This window comes from Toxotes jaculatrix, chromosome 14 (assembly GCF_017976425.1).
Source record: "Toxotes jaculatrix isolate fToxJac2 chromosome 14, fToxJac2.pri, whole genome shotgun sequence".
NCBI lineage: Eukaryota > Metazoa > Chordata > Actinopteri > Toxotidae > Toxotes > Toxotes jaculatrix.
This window is the reverse complement of record NC_054407.1, coordinates 4,299,717-4,314,907: the sequence shown is the minus strand read 5'-3', so window position 1 is coordinate 4,314,907 and position 15,191 is coordinate 4,299,717. Positions and strand designations below refer to the sequence as shown.

General features: G+C 41.8%; 1 long non-coding RNA gene across 1 annotated transcript in view; it reads right to left on the bottom strand.

Moving 5' to 3' along the window:
- Nucleotides 1–3,151: 3,151 nt before the first annotated feature.
- LOC121193376 overlaps nt 3,152–15,191 on the bottom strand; it is a 41,725-nt gene continuing 29,685 nt past the window's right edge. Inside the window, exons 3-4 of the long non-coding RNA XR_005895282.1 lie at nt 9,485–9,532; nt 3,152–3,225 (exon numbers count right to left, since the gene is read on the bottom strand). This is a non-coding gene — a long non-coding RNA (uncharacterized LOC121193376). The remainder of the gene's footprint in view (nt 3,226–9,484; nt 9,533–15,191) is intronic.

The window sequence follows — 15,191 nt, the reverse complement described above, 5'->3', positions numbered from 1 at the left end:
GATAAGAGTTTCTCTTATTGGATTTGCACAGGCTTTGTGTTTACTTTTCCCTCGCAGCAACAAGTGGAAACCATGAGGTGAAATGGGTGTCACCAGGATATTAAGCAGGATTTATACTTGACTCAAGGCATTAATGGCAGTCCCACTATAAATCCCTACAGCATAGGTTTTGAATTACAGTATAGCACCACAGCAACACTAGACAGATAAATTTGACATAAGAAGGACATTTTTTCATTCACTTTGTAATATAGACTGACAATGTGAAGGTGTGACTTGTCTCATTACAGTACAGGACACAACTGTTGTGCAACTGTGATTTTGTTATGCGTGGCTCAGACAAAGGGGGACAAAACAGGGAGTGAGAGGCAAAAAGTGGACTTTAACACAGGCAAGGTTCGGTACACAAGAAGGCAAAGGCTGGCAGAGGTATCCAAAAAACATGAGGCAGAAATCAGAAAAACCACAAGAGAGGAAACAGGGTCTGTACACACAAAGGACTGCACTAGAACAAAGGCTGGAACACTAGACACAAGGGACTGAGACGATCTGGCAAGGGACAAAGAGGAAGACAGGACTGAAATACACTAGGAGGCAGGAAGACAATTGGACATAGGTGCAACACACTAAGGCAGAGCAGGTAATCACATAAGAGGGAAACTCAAGAATCTTTAGCAGTGCCCAAAATTATAGTTTCCATAGGCTGCACTGGTACTCTATAACCACTATACACAAACCCAGCTGTGATTTCCAAATGCTGTTATGGCTGAACTGAGGTCAGCGTTGAATGGCTCCTGTTCAGGTATTAGAGCTGGGGACAACTTGAGTCTACTACCTTTGGAGACTGAGCATACACCACGATCCATGACTGGTTCGACGGGACAATCCAGAAGAAAGTGAGAAGAAAGATGTGAAGAGAAAAGTTTCCTTCTGAGTCATTCTCCCTCTCTGAGGTGAAACATATAGAACAGCTACTGATGTCTACATAAAGAGGAGAGGAGATGCATAGGCAGAGGGGGAAAAAGTATATTTTATTTATTACCATAGGGGGGAAGATGGACTCTTTTATGTGCTGTGATTGGCACAGTACACTGGAACTATTTTTGCTTTAAGGAACTTGGCAACCAAACTTCCAGGAGCATCATCAGAGTAAATCATCATCAGCCCATTTGAGAACAATTGCAACCCAACTCTTTGGATGGATATTTAAATGGTTTGAATTAAAATGAAAATGCATTGCACAGCTCATCTGCAGTACATCATGTTTTATTCACCAAAATTTTTTACCCCTAACACAGTTACCAGGGCATGGGTATTAATACTTTTATTAAATTACCTCCTACAGTCCAGTAGTTGGACTGTAGGAGAACAGAGCAGCGGCTGTGTCCTCCTACAGGGGGAAAGGGGGACTTTCTTGGACTTTTTCCTTCTTTTCCTTCTCACCTATTGATGCACAAGGGAAAAATACACCATGATAAAATCCCAACTCTCCACAAGAGCCATGTATTTGAAAAATGTAACACAGAGAGCGGTGGGGGTGGGTGGGATGGATATCCGTGTGAGATGTGGTCTGGCTATGTAGTGTTTGACCATGTTGGATGTGAGAGGATGTAGGGACACTGATCATATAATTGCCCTGTGTGTGGATAGCAATGTGCATGGCGTGGTGCTGGTTATCAGAACTAACCAGCCATGAGCAACTGCTGTCCAGCTCTGTTTGTCTGCTGAATAGACAGGGATGGTGGCAAAGCCTGAACAGTCACTAGAAGCACGTTATTGCCCCAAAAAGGTCAATGTGTGGGTAAAGGAAAGAAAAGCATTGAGCTTTATTTCTATTTTTACGCAGTTTTAAACATTTATTATCAATATTACTTATTGATATATTCAGTGGATAATGGTTTCTGATGTGGGTGGCTAAAATCAAACTAGATAATTCCCCTGTAGGAAATCGCGAGAGTGGTGCGGTGTGCTATTTTGTCTGTGTGTGTGTGTGTGTGTCTGTGTGCGTCTGGGTGTGTCTGTGTGAGCATCTGTGTGTGTCTGTGCCTCTGTGTGTGTCTGTGTCAATACTGTATAGCTTTGCTATAGTTCTAATTACAAAGACAGAGAGAGATAGAGTTATTACAGTGAGAGAGAGAGAGAGAGAGAGAGAGAGAGAGAGAGAGAGAGAGAGAGAGGGAGACACAGCTATGCCAGCTCTTGCACTCACGGTCACAGGCTTTCTGGAGCTTACAGCTGCTCTGACGGGCTCATTTTCAGCCGACTCGGGCCTTGCGAACTACTGCTATTTATTCAAAAACCAAACATGATATTGCCAAACGCACAAGGAACACAGTCATGTAATTTTTTTTGGTCTTAGTGTCAAAAATGTGGAAAATACAACGAGTTTAAAAATGGGTGTTTTATGCTTTTCTTCAAAAATCCTCTTCTCGATTTACATTGAAGTCAACGCAGCAGTTGAGAGCGACTCATGTCGGTAAAAGGCAGACTATTCAAAAAACGTAAATCCTACAGATAAAGTAAACACATTGTGAGAAAGAAGACAAGCGTGGCTACAACTTTGGAGAATATCACTGTTTTAGAGTAAAACTCGTGTAAAGAAAAAATTTGAGACTTTTTTTTAAAAGCCTCTACACTCTAAGCTCCCACTCTAGGCTCAAACATTCCGCAATACACACCCATTGTAAACTCTGAACTTTTCCAAAATCACTCATGATCATTGAAGGGTCACTGTTCAAAAACTACACAGCTTAGGAAAAAAGTTGAATACACCAATAGTGTGTGACTAGAAGGAAATTTCTGGAACAGTCTCCATTTTTTCCTCAATTTTTTTTTTTTTTTTTTTGCATTAGTCGTTGACTAACAGCCTCTGTTAGTCAATGTTGAGCATCTATTTGTGTGTAATATTTCAGTCCCAGCAATATGATGGGCCTGAAACACACCACTTTCAAGGTTGCTTATTTTGTTTGTGGATGGAATGGACGCAGCGCTTTGATGTGAAATGGACAGATTATCTCACAGCCATACTTTATCAGTTCCTTTTAATGCATTTGCTGTACCCTCCAGTTCAAATCTCAGCATCAGTGTTCAGCACATCAGTGTAACCATGGAGTGGAAAGGACACATCTTACCTCTCACCTCTCACTGCAGTTCTCCGAACACCCAAAACTGAGAAACTCCTCTCAGTATAACGTGATACAATCCAGCAGTGCCACCAACTACAGTCTGTAAAAAAATAAAAAATAAAAAAATCATAAAGTTGAATCAAAGGTTGTTTTTCTTTTCTGTTTGTTGTGTTACAGATGGTCGGGCCCCCTCAGAGGGTGATCAGATAAATCTGAGGGGTCACGAGGTGATTAATAAGGCAAGAAAAACAAAGTTTACTCAAATCTGTATTCATTTTGTTTGTGTGTGTGTGTGTGTGTGTGTGTCTTCTGGCCTTGGAACAGTTATTTACAGGAAACCATCTGAAATGAAAAGTGTAGATGGGACGTGTGTGTTTGGTGAAAGTGCTGAAACAATTCACAGGCATCTAAAACGACCCTTTAAAAAAAGAAAAAAAAATTCACGAGCCAAAAAGGTTAGGACGGTTATCATCAGTGTTTGAATGCAGACTCTTAATCTGAAAAGCAACAAAGGCTGTAAAATAAAAGCAGTGGGGTAAGTAGTACAGTGTTCCCATCTGAAATGTTGTATGTATGTGTAGAGTAGATGCATAAAGTAACCTACAAATGTGGAAATACTCAAAGTACATACATACTCTCCACCAGTGACTAGGTGTGCCTAATAAACTGACAACTGAGTTTATATTTATCATAATTCAGGTGTTTAATTTGCAAAGCACCTTACAATATTCATGTATGAGTATGGTGGTTACTGGAATGATGATGAATATAGATCCCATTCACCTCCAGGGATGGTTAGAGATGCAGTGCGACTACAGTGAAGCTCTTCTCAAATGTAAAGGTGTTTTCAGTCCATAGACAATAACTGCACAGCCAGAAGTGTTTCATTTGTCTTGACTTTTTTGTTCACTTCCACGTAGTTATCTGAGCACCAGCCCAGCTGAGATGAAAGTGGCTGCCCTTTCCTCCGCTGTCTACAATTTGCAAGCTGTCTCAGACGGCTTATTTTGCCATTTTCAAAAGTACAGAAAAAGCACATGTAAGAGCACAGCTTGACAGATAATCCACACCCACGTCTCTATCACAATGTCAACACTGCGGGAGAAGGTGAAGTGATGGTTATGTGAAGTGTTAGTGACAAAGTGTGATCACATCCAGTGTGGACTAGATGTACGCAGTGGAGACACATAAACGCTGCTTGCAAATGTAATCCATTAAAAAGATGTCCAGATACAAACAAATGGAACATACGGTGTATTGTTGTGTATTCACAAAACACACACACATAGAAACCACTGTGTATACACATATATACACACACACACACACTTCGTAGAACAGTGGGATTCTGTTAAGATTGTATTAAAAAATAAAGCATCATTACAATGTTCTTTGCAAATTACACCAGCTCAGTGACAAATGAAACAAAGAGAATATCCAACCAAACTATTGGTAGTCGAGTTGCATTGTGGGTAATGCAGGTGCCAGGTTTTAACAATGAAGAAGAATGCAGAGAAAAAATAAAAAAAGACAATATCTGTGCTGAGTCAGCTGCATCATCATTGATCCTTCTCTTTAAATTGTCCATTGTGAGTCAGACAACATTAGAGAAGTACAAAGCTGCAGTTCTCAAGCATTCGTAAGGTTTTTGGAAGGCACTGACAAATGATGATGTCCTGACGACAGGGGTGCCGGAAAAAAAAAAGGAAAACAGTCATATGAGTCATTTTGGAAGACAATGACAAATGACCTGTTTTGTTGCCTACAGACGTTTGGAGGATTTGTTGGGAATTATAAGCCCACACAACGCAGTGGGTACACATTTAAAAATGTACCGTGGCTGGCAAGAATCATCACTCCTGCCCATACTGAACATAAAGGGATTCCTTTGTAGAGAAACAATGGCTAAATTCATAAGTTGACCTGAAGTTAATTTGAAGCCTCAGAAGTTGGACGTAGCTCGAGTGTGTGGGTTAATTACAGGAGTTTTGTTCAATCAACAATGTGTCAGTATGAGCTATAAATGTGATATAATCTGCATTTTCAGTGGATAAGTGCAAGTGATGATACCTGCATCTTTATTGTGAAAATACTGCTTAAGCACTTTCCTGTCCATTTGTTATCACAATGCTGAAAATGTCAACATTATCGTTATTTGGATGTTATATTGCATCCACTGATCCATCCATTCATTATCTATTCCTTCAAATCCTGTGAGGGGCAGGCTTCTGATCTATTGTACATGTATAAGGTTTGATTTGTTGCTCTTAATTTCAGGTTATTTTACAACAGACAGCGACATCAAAACCTAAATTAGAAATAACTTCTGCATGTCTCTTTTAACAGCTTAGAAATTAAACCAAATGTGCAGGCAATCTAACCTCTTCTTGTCGATAGAAACATAAAGCATCCATCCTATAAAGTCTGGATTTTATAGAGAAAATAATGAAAAGACAGTAAGTTACAAGCCAGCCCACACAATATCACGGATGAGGATGAGAGATTTTTATTTGAGATATAGATTTATTTTATTCATAGTCAAAAAGGGGCAGGAAAAGCTTCTGCTAAATGAACATCTTCAGGTCATATTTCACCAAACTGAAGTTACAGCTGCATAAGTCAGCTACAAATACCCACAGTCCAAATGAATGAAACACTTGCATTTATCAGCCATAACCCTTTTTTCATTTAGATAAATTTCCCCTTTATTATCATTTGCTGTCCCTGCTGACACCAGCTTCTAGTGCACGAGCTGTCTCTGTACATATTACCTGAAAGGATCTCTTTTTGGTTTCACGTTTTCAGATTCATAACTTGTGTCATTTGTGGCCCTCCGCTCAGCAATGCGTGTAATATACAGTGCTGTTTATGGCTGCATAGTAAAATAGAAAATGAAAGAATAGTCAGTTGGATTACTACTGGCCCAGAACAGAAAACAGATATTGTTCCACGCTCGCTCACTCTGAGAACATGATATTGTCATTTTTATGACTTTTCTCTCTGTCTCTCTCTACAATAAACAAAAGAAATATGACCTTCATTCCCAGAGAATCTGAGCTTCAATTTCCTCAGAAGAGATTGTGGTGTGAAAAGAGTAAGTGTATGAAAATTTCCTGCTGGAGTGGGTTGTTAAACTGACTGTGAAATGGGTTTCTGAACGAGGCAGCGTCCAGTGGACTCCGTGCGAAAAGCAGGAGTGGGCAGCGCATCTAAAAGCCACCTACGATCTCAACACCGACCCCCGGAGTCAAAGGTCCTCGGCTCTGCTGCAATCTAGTTGTCAATCCACTGCTGGCTCATGCCAAGTGTGCAGCTCATCACTCTTGTTCATCCTCTTTGTTTCTCTCTCCCTCCTAAGTGCTGTAATGGCCTTCCTGATCTAAACAAATGTGTTATCTCGTTATCTCAACCTTTTTGTTCTCTTCACAACCTACAGTGAATTGTGAGGAGATGCTTAGCTGCTGCACTAATACTGCGGTGCTGCAGCAGAAATCTTAAGCGGCCTGAGAGTCAGCCATGCTGAAGCATTGACCACCAGGCAGGAGGAGAATTAGACCATAGGGGCACTGCTTTGCACTGCATGGGGTCATGTGAACCCAGTGGTAGGAAACAACAAAGGATAACAGTGAGGAAATTACTGCTGGGCATGAAAAAGTGGAGAAATGAGACAGAGACACGGAGAGGAAGTGGGGGAGAGAGGGCTGGATCAATAAAGTAATCTTTAGTCATAGGCAGAGCACAGGCCCAGTGCTCAGGATTACTCAGTATGGGGCCATTACATGGAGAGGCCAGCAAAGCAATTATGAGTCTTGGGAGGAATTGACAACGAGATCCCCACGGGGAGAAATGATAGCTGCTAAAAAGATGGGAAGGAGAGCGTTAGTGTGTGTCAGTGTGTGAGCAGGATGGAGAGAGCCAGAGAAGAAATATCATTAACTTGCCCTCCCGTCCCTTCTCCCAATGCAATAATCCCCCCCCAGACCCTCAGCTTTCCTACTGCTTCATTCATGCTGTCTCCTCATATGATGTAACATGGGAACTACATAGAAAGCTTTCCACCTAGTGTTCACACTGAGAATAGAGCCACTTCATCTGCTGCTCAAACAGCACTCTCTTATATCTGTGTTACTGTGAGTAAGACTGAACCGCTGCAACGCTGCAGGGAGGACTTCATTAATACCTTCAAAACCACTGGCTGAAGTCACGCAACCAAAATTTACCAGTGAAATGTCACGATTCCTGTTCCCTAACCTGACATTTGTCGAAGGTTTCATATGCTATGGTCCAAATTTTTTCAGTACATACAGTATGTGTAGTCACTTGCTATCAGTACCTAAGGGGCAGAGTTTTCTTTTTTTGACAAACCGAATCTAAGATCAGCTGATTACATCAGTGGATTGTAAGATTTTTACAGTACAGTACCGAGACCTCATATGTACCTGAGCATGATACTATTTCTTCTTAGCGTTAACTCTTCTCTCTGCCTCTGTGTTGCTGTCTTGCATTTTAAGGTCGCTCAGCCTTCCCCTCTCTTATCATCTCTTTGCTCCTCTGCTTTTGTGTTCCCTCCATAATTCCTTTACTATCCTATGTTCTGGTTATTAATTTTCTTTTCTCCCTCCCTTTCTGTTGATATCATACTGCTTTTTTTTTCCAGCATGTGCTATCAACCTTACTGTCTCTCACTGTCCATATCTGGCTTGCTCTTTTGCTCTAACAGACCCTCCCTCTCTCTCTCTCTCTCTCCGTGGAGACTGCATTATCAGTCTTTACTTTCTTGTGTTCTTGCTTTCTTTCTCCACAGTTCATGTCCTGCCTGTCACACACTCTTTATTATTCCTTGCTCACTTGCAATCTCATTTTCATGTTTTTACTCTATTCTTTCTATTGCCCCTCCATTGCTGTTTTCTCTTGATCTCTCTAACGATTCCCCATCCGTCCTTTTTCTCTCCTCCCCTCATAACAATGGAGGAGCCCCATTGTTTGAGTTTGCCATCCTTCTACCTTACTTAACTGCGAAGCAGCAAATCCATGTGCTGAAAAATGGGTATTGGTGTGTGCAGGAGTGTGTGTGGGTGACCATCACAACCAACCAGGGTCATCTGAGAAGACTGGTCTTTAAGTTAAAATAGTTAGTTAAATTATTATTTTAGTTTCATTCAACCTTATTCAGTTCTACTTCATGTCTGTTTTCAGTTGACTTGTCATTAAACAAGAATCCTGTAAAAGTCATGGATGTATTAAGCGAGCTGGACACATCACAGTCACCTGGCTGTCAATTTGTCCCAGTGGCCACTTGTGGTATTGCAGCCAGAAAATCCCCTTATGCCCAAAACAGATTTTTCCTTATAGACCTCCACCTGCAAAGCTGACAAGAAACCTTTAACAGCATACAAGATCAGTTATTACTCTTTCTATTATGAATATTTAATCCATGGAGGTTTTATAGGTGTAAAACATTCCCACATCCTGGAAAGTTCCTGTGGTGAAAATGTCCTATTATCCACAGCCAGCTGTTTCAATTAATGACATGACACAGAGTGTCAGCCTCTGTTTTCCTCTCAGGATCAGGTGTTTACTGCAGTCTGAGCAGTGGGTTTAACAATAAATCGTGCGCACTGGAAAACAGTGTTACAGACTTAAAATTAGATTTGGGGGTCTAAAATTAAGTCTGCACACAGGTCTTGGGGAGCGTTCCTGCATAAGTGAAAACAGTTGTATAAAGGCTTTTGTAGCTCCAGAGGGAGCTGCGTGAAATCTGATAAACTAACTGTAGTGCTGTCGCTGAAACCAATGTCAGTTGGGACCAAAGACGGTAAATTTGAAATTGAAAACACTCTCGGGGATGTGGAATTAGACATGGCGTGAGCTGACCACACCTCCCTTGCCTGCTCCTCATCTCTGGTTCAGCCTATAATTATTGCTACTTGCATAACACACTTGAATCTGTTCAGCAGGGTGAATCAAGTCAAGTCACTTCATGGGTAATGTGAAGAATATGTTGGATAAGAAAGACAACATCTCTGGTTCTGCTGCATTTATCCTTCTCCAGACCACCACCCTCTAGCTCATCTGTGCCTAAAAACAGCCCTGTGACCAACACTTGTCTTGCTCCATTTTAGTCTAGAGCAGATTGTGTCCTCTGCTTCTTCTCTTCCAATCTCATAAAGATCCCCACACAGCATAGAGTATATGGCTGAATGTGCATTTGTGTTCACTTACCATACATATATGTGTGTCCACCGCTGGTTACACAGCTGTGAGTGAAGCATGTTTGATGTGATCTTCGGGAATTGCCTCAGAGACACTGCCAGAACGCACAGAATGTGTGTCATTTGGAGGTCATGTTGTGGATTCACCGAGGGAGATGGATCTCTGAAGCACCGCAGATGCACTCGCCAGCCGATCTATACTCACACACATGGGAGAGGTGTAACACATGTTGGGAACGCAACAACCAGTACGGAATAACAATGGTAAACTTACACATCTCAGGAGGGATACATGATGCATGCAGCTCACACACACACACACACACACACAAGGGTGATCCTTCTCTGCCTCGTGGTTTGTGTAATATATTCTGCTGCAGTTAGGCCGTGTGAGCGTACGCATTTGGGTAATTGCGTTCTCCATGTGTTGCCTGCTCCCTACAGGGCAGACTGATGGTAATAAAAAGTCGCTTTTAGAAATATGGCCAACGCTTCAAGAAACATCAAATACATGTATACACTGCAGAGTTGTTCAGGCTAAATTGAAGATGCTTTTTTCATATAATAAATTCAAAGCATCCCTTAAATTGTACAAATGCAGTACCTGCTTATCTGTTTGGATGTAACACATGGGATGTGGTTGTGAATGCTAAAGTGATCTGTAAAGAGCCCTGAGCCCTGAGTTCTCTTTTTTTTGAGTTTGCCCTACAACTCCAACCTCTCAAATGATCTGATGGGAATGATTAACGTGCCACGTTCTATTAAAACTCTTATTAATCATATTCTTTCACGTCATTAAATACATTTGATAAAAATCCCAGAGGAGGATTTATTTTCAGTACCTTTTTTGAAGGAGGCCACAAACTCATTTCACTCCCCTGTAGCCTGCGTCTGAAAGCTTACAAAACTCAAACACACTGAGTCGTCAGTTGTTGGTGTAAAAACACATCCGACAATTCCCATGTCGCCTTTTTCCACTGAGTAGATTTTCATTTAAACTATTCCTGAATTGCCTATTTTGACCCGGGGATTAATTCCAAATGAAGCAATTGATAATACTTCAATTACAGCGACATCCATCCCCCAGTGGGCAGACACCGTGCCTCAGCAGCACACTGTAATTACCCATTTAGCTTGACTTGGTAGGGGCTATATGGGTCACAACTGAGCCCCGGGCACACCATAAAGAACATGCACAACTGTTTTTTAAAGCATGGGTCAGGACCCAAAGGTGGGCAGCAGGAAGATTAAGACACAGCATCAAATTATTCTAAAGATATTGCTATCAGGAGCTGTATTGAGTGGATGAAGCTGTTCCCAAGGCCCTGTATTAAGAGAAAAGCTGAATCTGGGCAACAGACCAGTTAAAATCCTCAATATGTGATGAATAAAAACATGAGAAGCACTCAAATTGGTTTTATTTTTCAGGTGAGGAGTCTACTTTTTGGGCCTGCTGCGTTACAGAAGAAGCAAGGAGCACAGGGAAAGGACAAATGCAGATTAACTAGCAGTCAGATTCAGTGAAGGTACTTTAATAGCAAGAAAGCTGGCTTACAGGCTGAGTCCAGGCAGGCAGGAACAAAACTCAATAGAAAAACCACAGGGAAAAACTCAGGAACAAGAACAGGAAGCTAAACACAGGGACAAGGTAACATGAAGGAACACAGACAAACTGACAAAGACCGAGGGGAACACAGAGACGTAAATACACAAGGGAGGCAAAGGTAACAGGGAACAGGTAAAACTAATTAGGACGGGGCAGGCAATCACGTAAAAAAAATGAGTCCAGGAAAAGGGTCACTCACAGGGGCAGATCATGACAAGCTGAGTCAGAGTGGAGATACTTGACTTCATCAGGAAATCTTTCATTGGTCAGCTGCTGCCAACACTGAGGCTGTGAGAGCAATAGAACTGATGCAGCCATTTTAGAGACACAGAGGTAAGGCTATCAGTTAATCATGCTCGACTGGTAGCCCAGCCAGCACGAGAAATTTTGGACTAGGCAACACTCTAATAGTTGAATGATATACACTGCTCACAAAAATTAAAGGAGCACTTTAAAGAAACACATTAGATACATCAGATCTCAATATGAAGTTGGATATCTATACAAATATCGACAGGGCAATGTCTTAGGAACAAAAGGATGCAAAGTCTTTTAATGGAAATAAAAGTTTTCAGCCTACAGAGGGCTCAATTGTGTAGACACCCTAAAATCAGAGTGAAATGAAGATGTGGCAGGCTAGTCCATTTTTTCAAAAACTTAATTTCTGCAACTCAAAATGCTTTTCAGTATCTTGTGTGGCCCCCACGAGCTTGTATGCATGCTTGACAATGTCGCGGCATGCTCCTAATGAGATGACGGATGGTGTCTTGTGGCATTTCCTCCCAGATCTGTGTGAGGGCATCCCTGAGCTGTTCTACAGTCTGAGGAGCAACTTGGCGGCGCCTAATGGACCGAAACATAATGTCCCACACATGTTCTATTGGGTTTAAGTCAGGGGATCGTGAAGGCCATTCAATTGTTTCAATTCCTTCATCCTCCAGGTACTGCCTGCATACTCTTGCCACATGAGGCCGTGCATTGTCGTGCATTAGGAGGAAACCAGGACCTACTGCACCAGCGTAGGGTCTGACAATGGGTTGAAGGATTTCATCTCGATACCTTATGGCAGTCAGAGAACCATTTCCTAGGCAGTAGAGGTCTGTGCGTCCCTCCATGGATATGCCCCCCCAGACTATCACTGACCCACCACCAAACCTGTCATGTTGAACGACGTTGCAGGCAGCATAACGTTCTCCTTGTCTTCTCCAGACTCTTTCACGTCTATCACAGGTGCTCAGGGTGAACCTGCTCTCGTCTGTGAAAAGTACAGGGCGCCAGTGGCGGACTTGCCAATTCTGGTGTTCTTCAGCAAATGCCAGTCGAGCTCCACGGTGCTGGGCAGTGAGCACAGGGCCCACTACAGGACGTCGGGCCCTCAGGCCACCTTCATGAAGTCTGTTCCTGATTGCTTGGGTAGAGACATTCACACCAGTGGCCCTCTGGAGGTCATTCTGTAGGGCACGAGCAGTGCTCAGCCTGTTCCGCCTTGCACAAAGGAGCAGGTATCGGTCTTGCTGATGGCTTGAGGACCTTCTACGGCCCTGTCCAGCTCTCCGAGAATAACCACCAGTCTCCTGAAATCTCCTCCATGTTCTGGAGATTGTGCTGGGAGACACATTAAACCTTCTTGCTGCAGCACGTGTGGATGTGCCATCCTGGAGAAGTTGGACAACCTGTGCAACTTCTGTAGGGTTAAGGAATCGCCTCATACTGCCAGTAGAGATAATTACTCAAGCCAGAACCAGCACGAGTGAAAAATCAGCCAAAAAAGATCAAGAGGGAGAAACTTGAAATGACCTCCACATGTAAAACCAGTCCTGTTTTGAGGGTTTTCTGATTGTTGCCACTGTGGTGCACCTGTTGTTAATTCCATGAACACCAATACAGCTGAAAGTGATTAACGATGCCCTCACCTGCTTAACCAACCAGAAAATTATCAGACAGGTTTAACTGATTTCATGCCAGGCCCAATAGAAAAAGTGTTCCTTTAATTTTTGTGAGCAGTGTATTACCCTGATGGTCTGGATGCCATTTTAAAGTTATGTTCATACTACCAACATACAATTCTGATGGATATTATATTTGAATCTAATTAAAAAGTATACACTGAACATAAAGACTTACACCAGTAATTGTGGAATGTGCACAATGTTGGGTCAGTCAGTACTCAGGGAGTCTGCCGTTTGTCAAATATCACAGCTTGTAAATGCTTTTTGTAAGATCCTTTCCATTCTTGTTTAGGATTTTTCAGCCACTCTTCCTGACAGATCACAACAAGTTGTGAGATATTTTTAGGCTCCTACACACACAGCATGTTTAAGAGCTACCCACAGATTTTCAATTATGTGCGGGTCAGGGGTCTGTGAGGGCCATTCCAAAAGCTTCACCTTGCATTTCTTGATGTAGTTCATGGTGGATTTTGAGGTCTGCCTTGGTTCACTGTCCTATTGTAGAAACCTGCCTCTTTCCAGTCTCAGTTTCAAGACTGACTGCAGGACATTAGCAACCAGAATTTGCTGATATTTAGAGGAATCCATTCTTCTCTCTATCTGTGGCACTGGCTGCCACACAATCCCAAAGACTAATGTTTCCTGGCCCATGCTTAACAGTTGGCAAGGTTTCATTTTCATGAAATGCTACTCCATTTTTTTCCTGCAAGCGCACCTTTGTGAATGTGACCAAAGACCCAAACTGACCCAGGAAAAGATGATACACTGCAGCTTTTCTATGCAAATGACAATACAGACACTCCCTCTTAACCGCTATAGTTTCCACAAGCTTGAACACCCCCTACAGTCAACACTGAATCAATAAACTTGTCCTACTTATGGGACACAGTGTGATCTCAACCAATTTTAGTTGTTCAGCGCTGATGGATTTTTTTTTATTATTTTACTGAAATTCATAATTTTATCCCCAATTATGTTTATGTCACTACAAAACCTCCTGAACTTACAGGTAGAAAGACAGCAAAGTTAAATATGGCTGTGTTTCAATGTAAGGGCATCTGTCCCATTCCTCCAGAGAGGAGAGGAAAGGCGAGTTAATGCCTACAATATATTCTGAAACTGTAAAGGGTAGATGTGTTGACCTTGGAGCATTTTCTGCTTTTGTGTATAATGCTATCATATCACACTGAATTATCAGCTGCCACTTTTAGCTACAACAATATAGAACCACAAAATTCTGTCCCTCTAAATTGAATTCTCTGAATTTCTCACATGCATTCTTTCTAAATACATTAATGTCTTTGTTAGTATACACATGGATAATAAGGCAGACTTTTAAAATTTATTAGCACATACATTTTAAAGACCATGTCAGTGAGCCAGTCCATAACTTTAGGTCACACATCAGCCATTTCATTTAGGCTTAACATAATCATTTCTTCTGCTGGTGACTTGGCTGACCTGGATCATCACTGTATATTATCTTTATCTCTATATCGCTATCGTCTTTTATTGTACACTGCCAACTACAACAGTGCTTAGCTTAGCATAAAGACTGGGAGCAGGAGGAAATACTAGGCCTGGCTCTGTCAGAAGATAAAGTCTAAAAACAAATGATGACTGTTGCTGGTCATTCACAGTGGATGAATGACCAGCAACATACCATTGTTTTGTTGGTTACCAACCTGATGCCATCTGTGCCAAGTGGCAAATCAGAAAACAGTTCTATTATTCTTGTAATGGTCATATGCATTTTGAAAGGCACTGTCAAACAAAGTCATCAGGAAACAGTCGATGGAGGACTCTATCACAACCTCACTTAATGAAATACCTTACAATGCATGGCATATAATTAAAGTGGTTACAAATCATGGTAAAGGTTTTTCAGTCATAAGTATCAACACTCATCCTCAACTGCAAACTGAAACACTGAGAAAGCTTTCGCATAAAAAAAATAGGACGTACAACCTCACGCCTCTAAATGTGTGACTGAATGCAAGTCAAATTTTCACCTTACTTTATTCATGCAAATGTGACTGCTGCAGGCTTCGTGTACCAGCTGTGCAGATGTTAGCTGTAGCTGGGTAGCAGTGTATGTGTTGAGCGTGCCTGTATACGTCCTCTGTGACAGTTAATGACTGATCTCAGCTAACAAGGAAGTCCCGTTCTTCTTATTAGAGGCCCCTCTCCTTTTCCTTTTGACTCTGCACAGTTTCAACTCCAGCGCTAAATCATGAACTTCTGTCCACTGTTATCATTAGATTGGCAGTTGCGGTGCCTTTAGAATTAGCTACATGTT